Raw genomic sequence first — 15,231 nt, 5'->3', positions numbered from 1 at the left:
AATACATGCATCTTCCTCTTAAAAATGGTTTTTAAAATCCTATTATCACACCATATCTCCACACTAGAAGAGAATTAAAAAAGAGATTAAGAAATTATGCTGAAAGGAAATTATTGGTGTCTATTGTTGTTTACCTCATATACAAACTATTTTTTCTTATATAAGTCCATGGTTATTTTCAGGAAAATCATTGTGATGTAATTACTTGCAGGAGATTGACAGCAACACCCAATCTTAGACAGATTTTTATGACATGCTAATTTCCCATCTGTCCAGGGCACTTCTTTTTATGTGCCAACGTTTTAGAGAAAAGATATAAGAATTGAAAGCCTGCTCTTCTTCTAATTGCAGGTTGACAATTATTAATTCAATATTCTTGCTAAAGGAGAAGTCACGCCTCTTCATTTTTTAAAAAAGGTCACTTTTATAAAAAACTGATAGTTCATTATAACCTCCAGATTGAAAATTATTTCTTCCTAGTACAAGCAGGCTCTGTCTGTCTCTCACTTATCCTTAATCCTAAAACGGCTTCCTTTCTCACATTTATTATCCCTAACATTCTCAGTGAAATTCTTTTGCATTATAAACCTGTCCAAAATGGATTCATTGCAACCTACCACAAGGATGATAAAATTCACAATAGGTCTTTTTCAAACACATAGTGAGTGCATAAGTGTATCAACAAATGGCAAACTGGGTGATTTATTTTCCGTTTTAATTAAGACAATAAGAGAATATGCCTAGAAAGGCTTGAGAAACTTTGAGATGAAATAAAATTTAAGCTACATCAGAAAGAATTGTTAGTGACTATTTTTTACATTTGGTGTCTGATGTGGCCAAAGTAGCTAGTATTTATATTACCACATTGATACTTTTTGTTGAGCGCCCTGGGGCATGAATCCTCCAGAGCTCCATTCCCAGGGAACCACGCTCACAGGTAATTTTTGAGTGACACTCTAATAAATGTTTGAGAGGGCTTTAGTCCACATTACACAGTTTGAATATATCATTTTGCCATTTTGTAAATTAGAGAAAAACCAGCTTGATGGTATTAAGAGGGAAGGAGAGGGGATGCCTGAGAAATTGTATAGAGTTCAGATTGAAATACACAAAAGAAAGTGTTAGATAAATCATCTTAATTAGGTCAACCTAAAAGATAACAAGCTGTTGTAGATGAATGAAGTCTTTGAAAATACTTTGTAAATACAGATTTTATACATAATTCTGGGATAAGAGAAGCATGTTAAGTGTATGTCACAATGACTGCACAGTATTTCTCCTACTTATTAAATCCCTCTATAAATAAGAGCTTCCTAGCTTATTTCTCAAGTAATTCAGGGGGAAACCCTCAGTTTGGCTAAATTGACATTAAAACAATGTGATAAAAAGAAAAACAGCATTAGTGAGAAAAGTAAATTTAGCTGTGTTGATTAGATAAATACTCAGCTGATGTGATAGTTATTGAAACCAGCACTTGCAAGTTGCATCAGATCTGTGCTTTTTTCATTTAATTTATTGGAATGCTCTGAATACAGAATAACTCCCCTAGCCTAATATTTCTTGGTTCATTAGCATTAAAATAGAACTGCAAGTTCCTTGGAATAACCTTTCAATTGTTTCTTCTAACTTCAGCATAACTCTAGCAGTATCTCTAAATCTCCTTGAACTATTATTTTGTCATGTTCAACCCTTCTCAAGCTGGGTTTAATTTAAGTTTTACCAATTACTAAACTTTTAAATTTGACTTTTAAAAGCAATTCTCAGATTTGTCTTGGAGACTGGGGGAACACAGCAAAGACCTTCAGAACTTTTATTTCAATATGTTAGCAAAACTTCAGGCCATCTGGAGGCTTTGATAGCAAGTCTCTTAAATATATTGAGAAGTGCAGTGAAGGTGGTCAAACAAAATGTTTTATGCATGATGTTTTTTCCAGATCTTAAGTGGCAGAAATAAAGAGTAAATATCCAAATTCTTGTTAGCACTTCTGCTGCTTTTTTAAAGAATTTAGGAAGGAATTTGCTCAAGGTGCATCATGGTATGGGTGAAACCATGTAGATTACACAGAAATCCATCTGGCCATAGAAAAGGCATTGTCAAAATGGAGGACAAAACATTGGAGGGTGCCAGGGGAAGTCTAGACTAGCAGGACAGTGAGTAAGAAAGGGGCACTGCACTGCTGATGAATGGATTAGGAAAATATGGTGTTTATACACAATGGAATTTTATTCAGCCAAAAAGAAGAATGAACCTTTGTCATTTGCAAAGTAAATGGATGGAACTGGAGAACATCTTAAGTGAAACTAGCCCGGTTCAGAAGGCCAAATGCCACATTTTCTTTCATATGTGGCATACAGACCTAATACAAATATAGCAATGCTATGAAAAACAGGTCATGCTAGGGGGGGTTTACATACAAGATGTGGAGGGTAAAAGAAGGAAGTTAAGAAGTGAATATGGTTGATGTACTCTCTATACAAGAATAAATATAGAATTTTTAAATCACCATAAAGGAGGACTAAGGTAGGAAGGAGAGAAATATAATAGAGGGAATGAATCAATTCAGATTATATATATATATATGTATATGTATATATATATACATGGAAATGTCACAAGGGGACTCCCCGTGTAGCTATCTGAAAGAAACAAAAATGTCACTTTTTTTTGGAGAACATGAAGGAGAACAGCTCCTGCCTGAAGAATTGGTACGAATGGGAGCAGGCAGCATTTGGGGAAAGGCCTAGGGAGGGTGAATATGGTACAAACATTGTACACACATGTAGAGGCATGGAAAAATGAGACCTGTTGAAACTGTTACAGGAATGGGGGGATATAAAAGAGAATGGTGGAGGGGGCGAATTCAAGTAAGATAGATTTGCTATATTGTTAGAACTATTGTAAATGCCATAATGTACTGCCATTCAATAAAAGAAACCACAGACACACATACACAAAATGAAAACAGTCTAAAGAGTTAAAGATTCTTCCTATGACAGGCGGTTCAAAGTTATCTTCTAATGATACATTTTTAAATGAAATGATTATGGAAATTTGATCTCGTGGTTTCATTGTTTTTAAACCATAAGTGTAGGAGCAAGCATGTTTAAAGAAAATTCTAGTACATTTAATTCAAATATTAAATTTATTTCAACCAGCAGGCAAGTAAGATTTTCTAGTTCAAAGCAGTAATCTTCAGAAAATAAAAATGAATTAAATATATGGATGCTATAAGGTAAAATGGACCAATCTCATGAGCTACCACTGGGTCTAGGAGAGTTTTTGAAGACACTTCAGGAAATTAAATTTTATAGCTAAAATAATCATTTAGCTATAACACAAGATCAAATATTTTGATTTATCAGCAGATTTAACAGGTAGTCATAATAACAATTTTGAAATTCTCATGCTTTACTTTCTGGATACATGTCTATACAGTACAGCAATACTTATGTCAGCTAGAAAATACATATTTCTATGAATACCTATAGTATCCTTAGGTCTTCCTATGTCCACTGCAAGTCTCCAATTAAAGTCCACTGTACATAATTTTATGTTTTTATTTCATTAATGATGTTAATTGCAGTCAACTCTACTATAACTGAAATTGGAGATTGACTTTTATAATGAATTCAGGTTTTTATATATGTATGATCCTTCAGTTGGTGGTAGAATTGCCAACATTGTGCAAGTCTGCAGAAGCCTCATGTTCTTTACTCAATTTTGTTATATGTATGACAATAAAGTTCGGGAAAATAAAAGACTTTATGGTCTTCCATCTGATTCTCCATGATGATCTTCAAGGGAATTCTGTTCCAGTGCCAAGTCCTTTGAAAAGGTAAGCTATACATCTTATCCATTGAGAAAAGACTTTCACACAGATTTCAATTTCTATACAAAGAATAGTTGAGCAGACATATAGTTCTTACTGAGAGACATTGGTGCAGAGTTAGTAATGTTTTCTTCTAGTGATGAACTTTCTAAACTAGTTCCATGAGCTGTACTGTTGAAGAGCTGTGCCCACTTAGGGAAAAGGTGCTGAATCATGTTAGTTTAAGATCAACAGCTTGTGAGCTGGGCATGTAACTCAGTGGTAGAGCACTTGTCTAGTGTGTGCACACTTTCATCCGTCTACAAATAACCGCTTGAAAAAAGCAAAGCAGCTGTGATTTTCTAGGCTCACAAGAAATAGTTCATCTGCTTTCACTTGGGCAATGACTTTTTGTTAACATAGTTTGTTTTATATATATATATATATATATGTTATATATATATATATAAATCATACATACATGATTCTAAATATCTTGAGATAAGTGTATCATTATAGGATAATCTCTATTTAGTGGATGGTAAGATATAACATTTACTTAACAACTACTAGCACAATGTAAGAAAAAGGTCAATAATGAGTAAACCTTCTTTCACTCCTGGAACAAATATGTGCTTTCTTAAAGACCCTGCAACTCTCAGAAGCTGGATAGGCACACTATAATACCCTTCCTCTTGCACTTGGGAGGCACTGGGAGACTCCATGAGCTCTCCCATACATCCACCTGGGAAAATGAGTGGGGGTTTTGTAAATTACCTGTTCTTTATTTGTATAAGACAAATGCTTCTGGTGCCCTAATTGGAAGCCCCCACTTTTTCCTTTGAGTTAGTTTATCTTCTCTCTAAAGACTTTCTTGTGATTATTTTAATGAGGTTTTATTAGTGGTAAATTGTACAGTTTTTTTCACATTGAAAATGTAGGCATATTTTGACTTCATCTTTAAATGACAACTATTCAGTTGCAAAATTCTACATTGAGAGATTTTACTTCCAGTTTGAAACTGTTATTACGTACTTTTTTGACATACTATATTTGCTAATGAGGATCCATGCCTTGAAATCACACTTTTTCAGATAATTCACTTTTCCCTTTGGTGTGAAAAATATTTGTTGATTTATAGTTTGTTTCATAGTATCTAGACATATATTTATTTTTATAGATGTCACTTAATAATCCAGACATTTAGGTGGCATGATATAAATTTTACCAATAAAGGCACTCCATACTCAGGGGAAGAAAAGTATGTAAAATGCCACTTAACTTAGATTCTAAGAGAAAGAGAAAGAAAGAAAGGAGGGGTGGAAGAGAGAGAGAGAGAAAGAAGGAAGGGAGGAAGGAAGGGAGGGAGGGAGGAAGGAAGGAAGCATGAAACCCATGCTCAATTCTACTTTTATTTAGGTTGTGTTATTCTGAAATTCTTAACACTTAAATTCACTCTATACCAATCTTATTCATATTATTTCTAAGAACTAGATGTTAGATTTTAACAAATAAAATGTGTCTGGAATTTATTCATTTTGGTGTATCATCAATTATTTGCTATACTCTGATAAATTATTTCCTATTTTGATAACAAGAGCTTATTTTTCTTAGCATGAAAATACAGAATTTCCCAGTAATGGGATTGGCTAACAGGGTCAGTCTTTCATGGACATGAGACATTTTCATTTATGTGACCTCAACTTCCGTTTCTCTGAATCTCATTTATTCTCCTCTCTACCAAATCCAGTTTTGCTATCATGGTTTCTCTGAATTGTTTTGTACGTAAAATTCATTTAGATTTATCTGTTGATCAACCCTGATAATTAGTCAATTATTTAGAACTTTTTAGATAAAATTCCTAAAGGAACAACTCCAGGTGCCCCACTATTTCCCTGCCAAGCCATAGGTATCACGATCTAATAATATTGTTTTTGTGCTAAACGTTCTTTAATTAACCATCCATAGTCTAGGTGACTTGGGTGATATCTGTTACACAGTAATGGAGGAGTCCTAAAGTGAGCTTAGGGAAGACAGAAATGCCCTAGAATAGATGTGTTGAAGGAAGCTCGATCTGATTTTCCACTGAAGACACAGACTGTGAAAATTGGGCCTCCTAAACTCTCTGACCTTTGGTAAGAAGTATCTGAAAAGTTACCACAGAGCTAACTAGAATGTGGTAACCAGGTATTCATAGAATTCCATTTTCAGTTCATAGATATAGCTCTTCATTATGAAATTATGAAGCAAACTTCACTAAGTGTTGGACTGGCTACCCACTGAAAAGAATGCTTGTTGGGATTTGCTTGTCATGACACAGAAGTGCTATACTTTACTGATGATGCATTTGTCTCTGCCACAGCAGACCTGCTCAGTACAAGTGAAGAGCTGGTTCAGATCTGTGGGTCCTAGGGCCTATGACTCACAGGAACAAAGCTCAAAGTCTAAAAAACTGTCCTCAACATAAAATGAGAGAATATATCAATTATTTCAAAATTTATTCAAAACTTGTGATACATCCATGTTCTCCTGTCTGGATGGATAGGCCTGCAGAAGAACACAGATGAAATGAGATTATTTGAGCACAAATAACTATATAGACAGATGTCAGATTTTAAATGAGCAGAATATAAACTCATAATGATTATTTTAGTTAAAAAAATATTTTGAGAAAATGAACTGCAAAAATTCTGTGTGCTTGCATACATGCACTATGTACTAAAATCATCTAGAAATGATATTTAGAATGCAGTGTGAAACTGTCAAGGTACAGGCACTACTAAAAGCAACCTGCGTAGAGTTTTCATCATATTCAAGTCACTGTGCTCTCTGGTGACACAGAATTGCAAGTGTGGAAAATATTCCTTTAAATCATCTGAAATAATAAAAGGATACAACAGATATGTGAAGATTTACTGTGATGATGAGATAAGGAATAGGAATTGAAATGCCATATAAGTCAAATATTTCAGGCAAAAAGTTGATATAAGGAAAGAGGTACTCCTGGGGAAATGTGACTCATGCAAATGTCCCCAACCATGGAGTAAAGGACATGAAATTACAGACTACAAAGTAATTTCCTCTTCCTGGACTAAAAGTCAGCCTTGTAGAAGGTGGGTGATAGTGGAATAATCTAACTTGAAGTTGGAAAAAAAAATAGTAGTTTAGGTAGAGATGTCTTTTTCTGATATATGTATTATAGTCGAAGATCAATATCACCTTAAAAACTTAGAAATTAGTGCTGGGTAGAAAAGGCACACTTCGTATTTGCATTTGAAAAGTTATTTTTACTTTGTTGTGAGAAACTGACTGGAGACCTGGGGTAGCACCAAAGCCAAACAGGAAGTACTCGCTGTGAGCCCTGGGCCAGGAGTTTAGCAATTCCTATGAGTCAAACAAGAAGTAGGCTGTGTATGTTAATAAAAGGAAAAGAAGTGACCTAAAGCCAAGCTGCAATTGGGAATCAACTTCAAAAATTTATTCAAAATATTAATATTTTAGAACACAAACATTGGTTCTTCAATTGAGATTACCACATTTTGAAGAATGAATTCAGAACTGGTCAAGTTCTTAATAGATACATTATTCTAGGAACGAACATTGTCTAAATACCAGACATTCAATTTTTTTTTTGTTTAGTCTGTTGACATTTAATCTAATAAAATTTTCATCTAAAGAGTATTTAGAGCTCTTATGTCTATATGGAATATGTCTGCCCTTGGCTGTGCCAGAGGCAAAGGTTCTTCTGCTGGTAGAGTGAGCTTTCTGCTCTCTGAATTTCCCATTCATGGCTTATTCTGTTGTTTAAAGCACTCTTCCACTGTGACTGAGTGAGCAAAAGCTCACTTGTTTCTGAACATTGGTGAGAGTGTGTATGGTTTTATTTTTAAGAAATTAAGGTGATGGAATTTTTTTCAAGAAAGAATTAGATGGAATATAAATAGAATCACCTTTTTACAATCACAAACAAAATCATTAAAGGGAGAACTTTTGTAGGTAGATAAATATGTATTCTATGAATTTAGAAAAGTATAAACTCTTCATTCATAAAAATGATGTTTATCTTACTTTAAAACATATTAGTTAGACTAAATAATGCTTTGTGGCCCTTCTTTCTTCAAACATTTTTTAATGTTTTTAATTCTTTCTTTCATTTTGCAAATATTTAAGTTATGTATCTAAAGAGATATGATTATATTTTTGTTTAAAGCCCTAAGTATATAAAAATATATTTTTCACATTTTTATCAAAATATCTGTCATGATGAGATGATGGGTAGATTATGCATGGTAATATTCACCACAAATGTGTTAATTCCATTGCACCAAATTATCAGGATATTAAACAGTAACTGCTTAGGTGTTTAGTGTCTAGAAGTGTGGTAGTCTTCTGTTGCTATTATTTAAGGACTAAGAACATGAAGATAATTATGTTAAAATAATGTGGTCATTTGCAACAAGTTTTTGTTATGTTCACGTTATATCATGTAAGGAAACTGCTTGTTTACATGATCAAGAATGAACAGTTTGCAGATTGTGGGTTGCAAATGTCATTTATGTGTTGCAAATATATTTACATTATAATCTAATTTGCACTGGCTGTAAGATGCCTTTAGAGCTGGATAAAACAATTAGGGTTTAATCTATTTGGTTGTATTTTATCAATGTTCAAATGTATTAGTTTATTAGGATGATACATTTAATATATTAGAATGCTTATCAATTGTTACATGCTTGGATTTCTGTCAAGGTAATAATTCCTATGAAATATTTGATAAAAGTAGCATTGCATCTGCCCATAGGACAAAATACTGAAAGTAGCTGCCGTCTTAAACTTTATCTTGCACTTAAAAACTGGTAGAGTAGCTTGATGCAGGGGCTCATGGCTATAATTCTAGCTATGTAGGAGGAAGAGATATGGTGGATCATGGGCAGAAGCCAGCCAGGGCAAAAATTTCATGAGCCCACACATCAACCAATTGGATGAGGTGGCACGAGCCTGTTGTTCCAGCTTGGCTGAAAGCATAAATAGGAGGATTGAGGTTCAGTCTAGTCTAGGCATAAATGCCAGACCTTATTCATAAAATCAGTAGAGAAGAAAATGATCAGCACAGTTTCACTGGTAGATCATTTGCCTGACAAGTGCAAGACCCTGAGTTCAAACCCTAGTACTTCCAAATGGTGGAAAATACTCTGGGAGAGAACAGTACCTATGCAAAGAACAGAGAAATTGGAGCTACTCTTTACCATAGTTAAATACTAACTTCTATAGCAATAAAAAAACCTTTTAACTATCACCCCATTTTAACTATCATTTTTGCTTGACTTTTAGATTCGCTGTTACTCATTTATCCTATTTATTCATCAAGATTTTTTAAATAAATTAAATACTTCTGTGATAAATATTACAATCACAAAAATATAAGGTTCTCAAACAATTCACAACAGATTAATGTGAAAGATACATAAGAAACTAGTTAAAAGCCAAATTCTAAACATAAATCTTCACATAAGAGTTTCCAATTTTACTTCTTTCATGCATAATGGGATTATTTGGCAATTAAATCCTAGACTGCAGTACCTTTTCTTTTTATAATTACCTTGGCAAGATCAAGCTTAAACTTTGTCTTTCTGTGTGGTGTATTTCACTCTACAACCCTCCATGAATAATAACTGTCTTTTAGAATTTGAAAGGTCATAAAAATGCCATATATATTCACTTAATTTTTATTAATCTGAAAAACAGGTACTATTTTTCAGCCCAGATTTTGATAAGAATATGAAATTTAGAAGACTAGTAGTAGGCTCAAGTTATCATAACCAATAAATGACGATTTTTAGTCTTGATTCTAACTCCTTTGTCATTCACCTCTGCTTACCTGTTTCTGAAATTAAAATATATAGCTCTTTGGATTCAAACATTAATGTCTTTTTTTCCACTTCCAATATTATGCTATTTTTAAACAACTATTCTTATATTGTGTGGTTTTAAAGTCTCTGAATTTTGTAGACTATGAAGTAGTTGGGGGGGGAGGGTGAAGGAAGGAGATTAAGGTGGTGGTATTTGGCAGATGGACTCAATATGCCTATATGAAACAGAACTAAGAAACCTCTTGCAATCACTTTAAGTGGGGTGGGGAGGGGGCTGAGGGGGAGAGACGATGGGGACAATGTAACCAGTGTACAGTATAAGTCTAATCAAATTGTCACTACGAATCACTCCAGTATAATGAATATATGCTAATAAAAAATTTTAAAAAGGCTCTGTGGCTGTCCCTTGGTATCATTTGAATATTGACACACATGTAGAAAAATACACTATACCAAAATATACAATCTTATGTATATATACTGAATATCGGCACACATTGAACCAAGTATTAGAAGAATAAATTAAATCCTGCCAGCCTCCCAGAAGAAGCTTCTTACTTTCTGGGTTTCTAATGTGACAGGATTTTTTTTAACTTTTTAGACACTTTACATCCATGAAATATTACTTTGTGATTAGCTTGTTTTGCTCAATGTCAGGTTCATAAAATTTTTATCTTCATTCACTTTCATAGTTGTACAATATCACATTACACAGCTATGTACACTGTGTAATCTACTATCTACTATTTATGAACAATTAGGCTTTCTTTAATTTCTAGATATTAGAAATTATTTACTTGTGAATTTCATCCAAAGAGCTGAAAGCAGCAGTAGCTTACTGAATTAACTTACATTGTTTCACAAATACTGCATTATATGTATTTCACAACTATGTAGACATTCTTTTCTTCATAGGCATTTGTGATATTTCTACTTGATGATAATACAGATTGTGCTGGTTTAAATATTACGGTATATAACTTTCTGTGCATAAATGCATACATTTCTGGTGAACGCATACCTGGCAGCAAAATTGCTGATATTGGTTGTGCTTTTAATGTTCATAGATAACATCAAACAGTTTCAAAAGCAGCGTATAAGTTTACATTTCTACCAACACTATATGATATCTTTGATGCTCCCATTTTTGCTGCTGTTGTGGATTGTTGATATATTCATACATTGTAGAATGTATCTTTCCAACGCTATGTTCATTTAATTTTCATTTCCATGATGACTATTGAGATTGAGAGAACTATTTCATATCTTTTTTACTTGGTTTTGTATTTTCTTTTCACTATGTATTTGTTGGAACTTAGAATTCATTATAGGAATAACTCTTTGCTATTTTATGGAAACGACTTCAAAATATGAGACTCAAAACTCAATCACGCACTGTTTAATGATACAGACATGTCTGAAAAATGCATTTCTAGGTCAATTTGTCATTGTGCAATCATCAATTAGAATACTTACCATCAACAAGATAGCTGTGACATCACTAGAAAACAGGACTTTCTAGGACCATGGTTAGACATGTGACCCAATGTTGAATAAAAAACACTGGTGTAGCATGCACAGCTGCATATCACCCTGGCTTAGTAACCATTTTAAGGTAAACGTACTTGAGAAACAGAGGATGCAAGAAGATCACTTTGACTTCCTTCTGTTTCTTTAAAGAAAGTGATTCAATTTCCATGCAATATATACTTCCTGTGTCAAAAAGAGAATAGCATTCTTGTCATAAAAGACAGGAAATTTAACCCAAGGGACATCTGCACAAATTTAGACTAAGCCTTGTCTTTGGTCACTGCTCCCCAGTCAAGTGCTTTGCTGTGTCATGTTTTACAAGTTACTGGTTGCTGTGCTATGACTTCATCCCCTGAACTGTGTGAGCTGGAAAGTTAATCACAAATGAAACACTGTTGTGCACCGGGCCCTTTAAGAAGTGATTATAAGATGAGGGATCTGCTGTCATGAATAGGTTGATGCTGTTATTGCAGGACTGGGATCCTTATCTGAACAGTGGGTTTGTTTTAGGAGTTAGCTCCTTGCTCAATCACACTGTATTATCATGTGATGCCTTCCACCATGTTATAGGGCAAAAAGAATGCCTCACTGACCTGAATCCTCAATGGTGAGCTTCCCAGTCTCTAGAACCAGGAGCCAAAGGATGTGCTATTGTTTATAAATTACCCAGCCTCAAGCATTCCATTATAAGAGCAAAAATCAGACTAAGATATTACAATATGTCTAATTCAGTACATAAGTTTTGAACTCCAATGGTGTCTTTGGGTTTTCATTTATCATTTCACATGCTATTTAAAATATGAATTAAATAAATTCATTTGCTTTCTGCCTCCTCATAGCCTCATTCCAATTTATTTCTCAGGCCCTTCAAAGAAACACTAAAAAGACAGAAGTAAAATGTTGCCTCTCCTGTATATGGTTTGAGTAATTTCTCTGTTGCATGCATTGTTCTGACAAAGTCTTTTGAGTTCTTATTTTTAAGATAATCTCTGTTAACAAGAATTTCCTACGTGGTGGCTGATGTTTGTGAACTGTTTGGAGCAATTCCTCATTCCAAGCCATGGAAATATTTTTGCACATTATACTCTGCTTCACACCTCATTGAAACTGATTTTTATTTACAGAAAGAGCTAGGATCAGATTTTATTTTTATGTAGCTATCTAACTGATTCAGAATCAATTATGCAGAAGATCATTTTTTTTTTCTAATAGTACTGGGGTTTTAACTCAGGGCTTTGCACTTCCCAGGCAGGCGATCTGTCTTGAGCCACCCCTCCAGTCCTTACTTATCTGGTTACTTTGGAGACTGGGCCTTCCTCTTTGCCTATGAGGGCCTGAGTGTCATTCTATTTTACATTTCCTGCTGTTAATGGGATGGCAGGCAGAAGCCCTACACATAGCTTTTTCTCATTGATAGAGCATCTGGAAATCTTTTTCCCCCCATGCTGGCCTGGGACCACAATCTTCCTGATATCAGCCTAAATATCTAGGATAACAGGTGGAACCTAATGTTCAGCTTGAAGGTCATTTTTCAGGAGTGAATTGTGCCCCCCACCATCCCCAAATTCTTATGTTGAAGTCCTCAACCCGCGTACCTTGGAACACCTTGGAATAAAATGAGGTTTCATGGTGGGTCCTCATCCAATTAAATGACTGGTGTCCTTAGAAGAAGAAGCAGTTGGACAGAGACAGAGACCCTGGAAAGAGCATGTGAGGACAAAGCAAGAGGAGGGGCCATCCACACGCCCAGCAGGAGGCCTGACAAGAGACTCAGACAAGCAAGGCTTCACTCTGGGCTTCAACTCTCTGGAACACCTGGAAAACAAATTTCTGACTTTAGTTCACGCAGTCAGTGGAAGTTTGTAACGGCCAGGCGTCTTAAACACCTGTGTGTGCTTCCTCTGCTGCTTTACCATGCCATTGTTTTCATATACCTTTATTTGCATCAGTTTTTGTTTCGACTTTTTTCCACTACCAATAATCATATTTTTAAGGCATTGTGAGGAATCTTGAGAACTGTGTAAGTGATCTTCCTTTTGGTTCTTTGAAATTGATTTTGCCATGCTTAGACATTCTTGGTTTTATAAAAAAAATTCAAATGGTTATTAAAATGTAAAATATTTTGCTAGAAATTTATTTTAACTTCTTAATTAGGATCGCATTTAGTGTACAAAACAGTTCAAGGAAAACAGAATTTACAATCTTTCATTTTTACAGGCCATCATGGCTTTTATCTCTGTATTGTAAGTCTTTAACATTTAACCCAGCTTTGTTTAAACTTATTTAAACTTATTCGTATGTATTTGATGTATTCAGTTGTATAATTAATACGGATTTTCCTTTATATTTGTGTCATGGTTGCAAAACTGAAAGTGATTAATTTTGTATGACTTCATATTTTATATGTTGAGTAGAAAACATAGAAACAGAATTTTAAATTCTGGCTATCTTGAAATTATTATGAATACAATCATAATAATTGGTAAGTGAAGTCTTATTTCTTCTTTTCCAATTTATGCAATTCTTTTCTTTTCTTTCACACTATAATAACTCACAAATTTTAATTAAATGTACTGAATACAGACTTCTTTTTCAAATGTATGTAGTTATAGAATCCTAGTAATGCTTAGGCAGGCTTTTGGAGATAACTCTTATTATTAAAAGGGAATTTCCTTCTATTCTTACATTACCATGACTTTCCTCACTCATTTTGAGTTGATTTGATTATATCTTTTCGATGTTTTCCCTCTAGTTTTTATTATGATTTACTTCTCTCCTCCTTTACTCCTGTAACTCTGTCACTGTCTTTGCCATATTAGTTTTAAATCTGTGTTTGAAAACTCACATGTCTATAACGCTTGTGAGTCTTCTATTTCTATTGTTTTTTCTAGGTTTTCAATTGACTTATCTTGTCTAATGGTAGGTTGCATTCCAGAAATTATACATAAAGTTTTTGGTGACATTATGAGATCTAAGGAGTTACCTTTTAATGACCTTCCAGGGGCCATTCAATCCTGGATCTTGGATAGTATAATAAATTAAGCAAATTTCAGTTATTGGAAGTCTTAATTGTTTCTGATTGTTCTCCTTGGGACCCAGAGCAGGATGCTTGGATTTTCATGTCCCTAGCTGACCTTTCAAAGCTGTTAAAATATTTTCTTAGCTTCTCTGTCTACATACCATCTCTTCTGGAATTAGTAGAAACTCTTTGACTTGGATTTCCTCATAACACTGGGCTTTTCTTTGTCTTTGGGATCCTCATCATTTTTCTTAACTGTATAATAGTTACCCAAAACTAACTCATGGATTTTTTTGCTAATATTTTTATAGTCAACCCATATCTCACAGAAGAGTTGATTTACTTTATAAGCTTCACATAATGGAAATGTCATACACAGCTTCTCCTTACCATTCTTTTTTGCACTAAATTATATTTATAACTAGATAATGTAACAGAGATATATTATAATGTATTTGCACTAAGATATCTTACCAATTACAAGCCTCTCATTGCTTTCTATTTGAAATACTTCTCCATCAAGCATAGGCAGTGTCAGTGTTGTGGAATGTGACTCCTCTCATGTGGCATCTTCACCCCCCCCTCAAATTATCTCAAGAACCAAATGTTAATTGTGAACTCTTCTACCTAATATAACCATCTGTCAAGTGGAAGATGCAAAAGCAAGACAACTGCTAAACCTGGATCCAAAGTCTACTGGAAGGCAGGGTTCAATCTCTTGATCTGCTCAATTTCCAGACTGTCATTTATCAAATGTTTCCTACATCCAACCCATTGGCAAATTCTGGCCATTCTATTTTCAAAATATTCCTTAAATCCAACTAACTGTCATTTTGTGCAATATTTAATCCCCCCTGGAATATATATTTCTCATCAAGACTATTAAAAGCATTTCTAGTGATCTTGAAACTTTTAATCTTACCTCTCTGCATTTTATTTTTTGTAGAGCAGTCTCTCCAGAAATAAAGCACATTACCATTCCCTTGCTAGCAAACGTTTGCCC

Source organism: Castor canadensis, chromosome 9, assembly GCF_047511655.1.
Source record: "Castor canadensis chromosome 9, mCasCan1.hap1v2, whole genome shotgun sequence".
Classification (NCBI taxonomy): Eukaryota; Metazoa; Chordata; class Mammalia; order Rodentia; family Castoridae; genus Castor; species Castor canadensis.
This window is presented reverse-complemented; position numbering follows the sequence as displayed.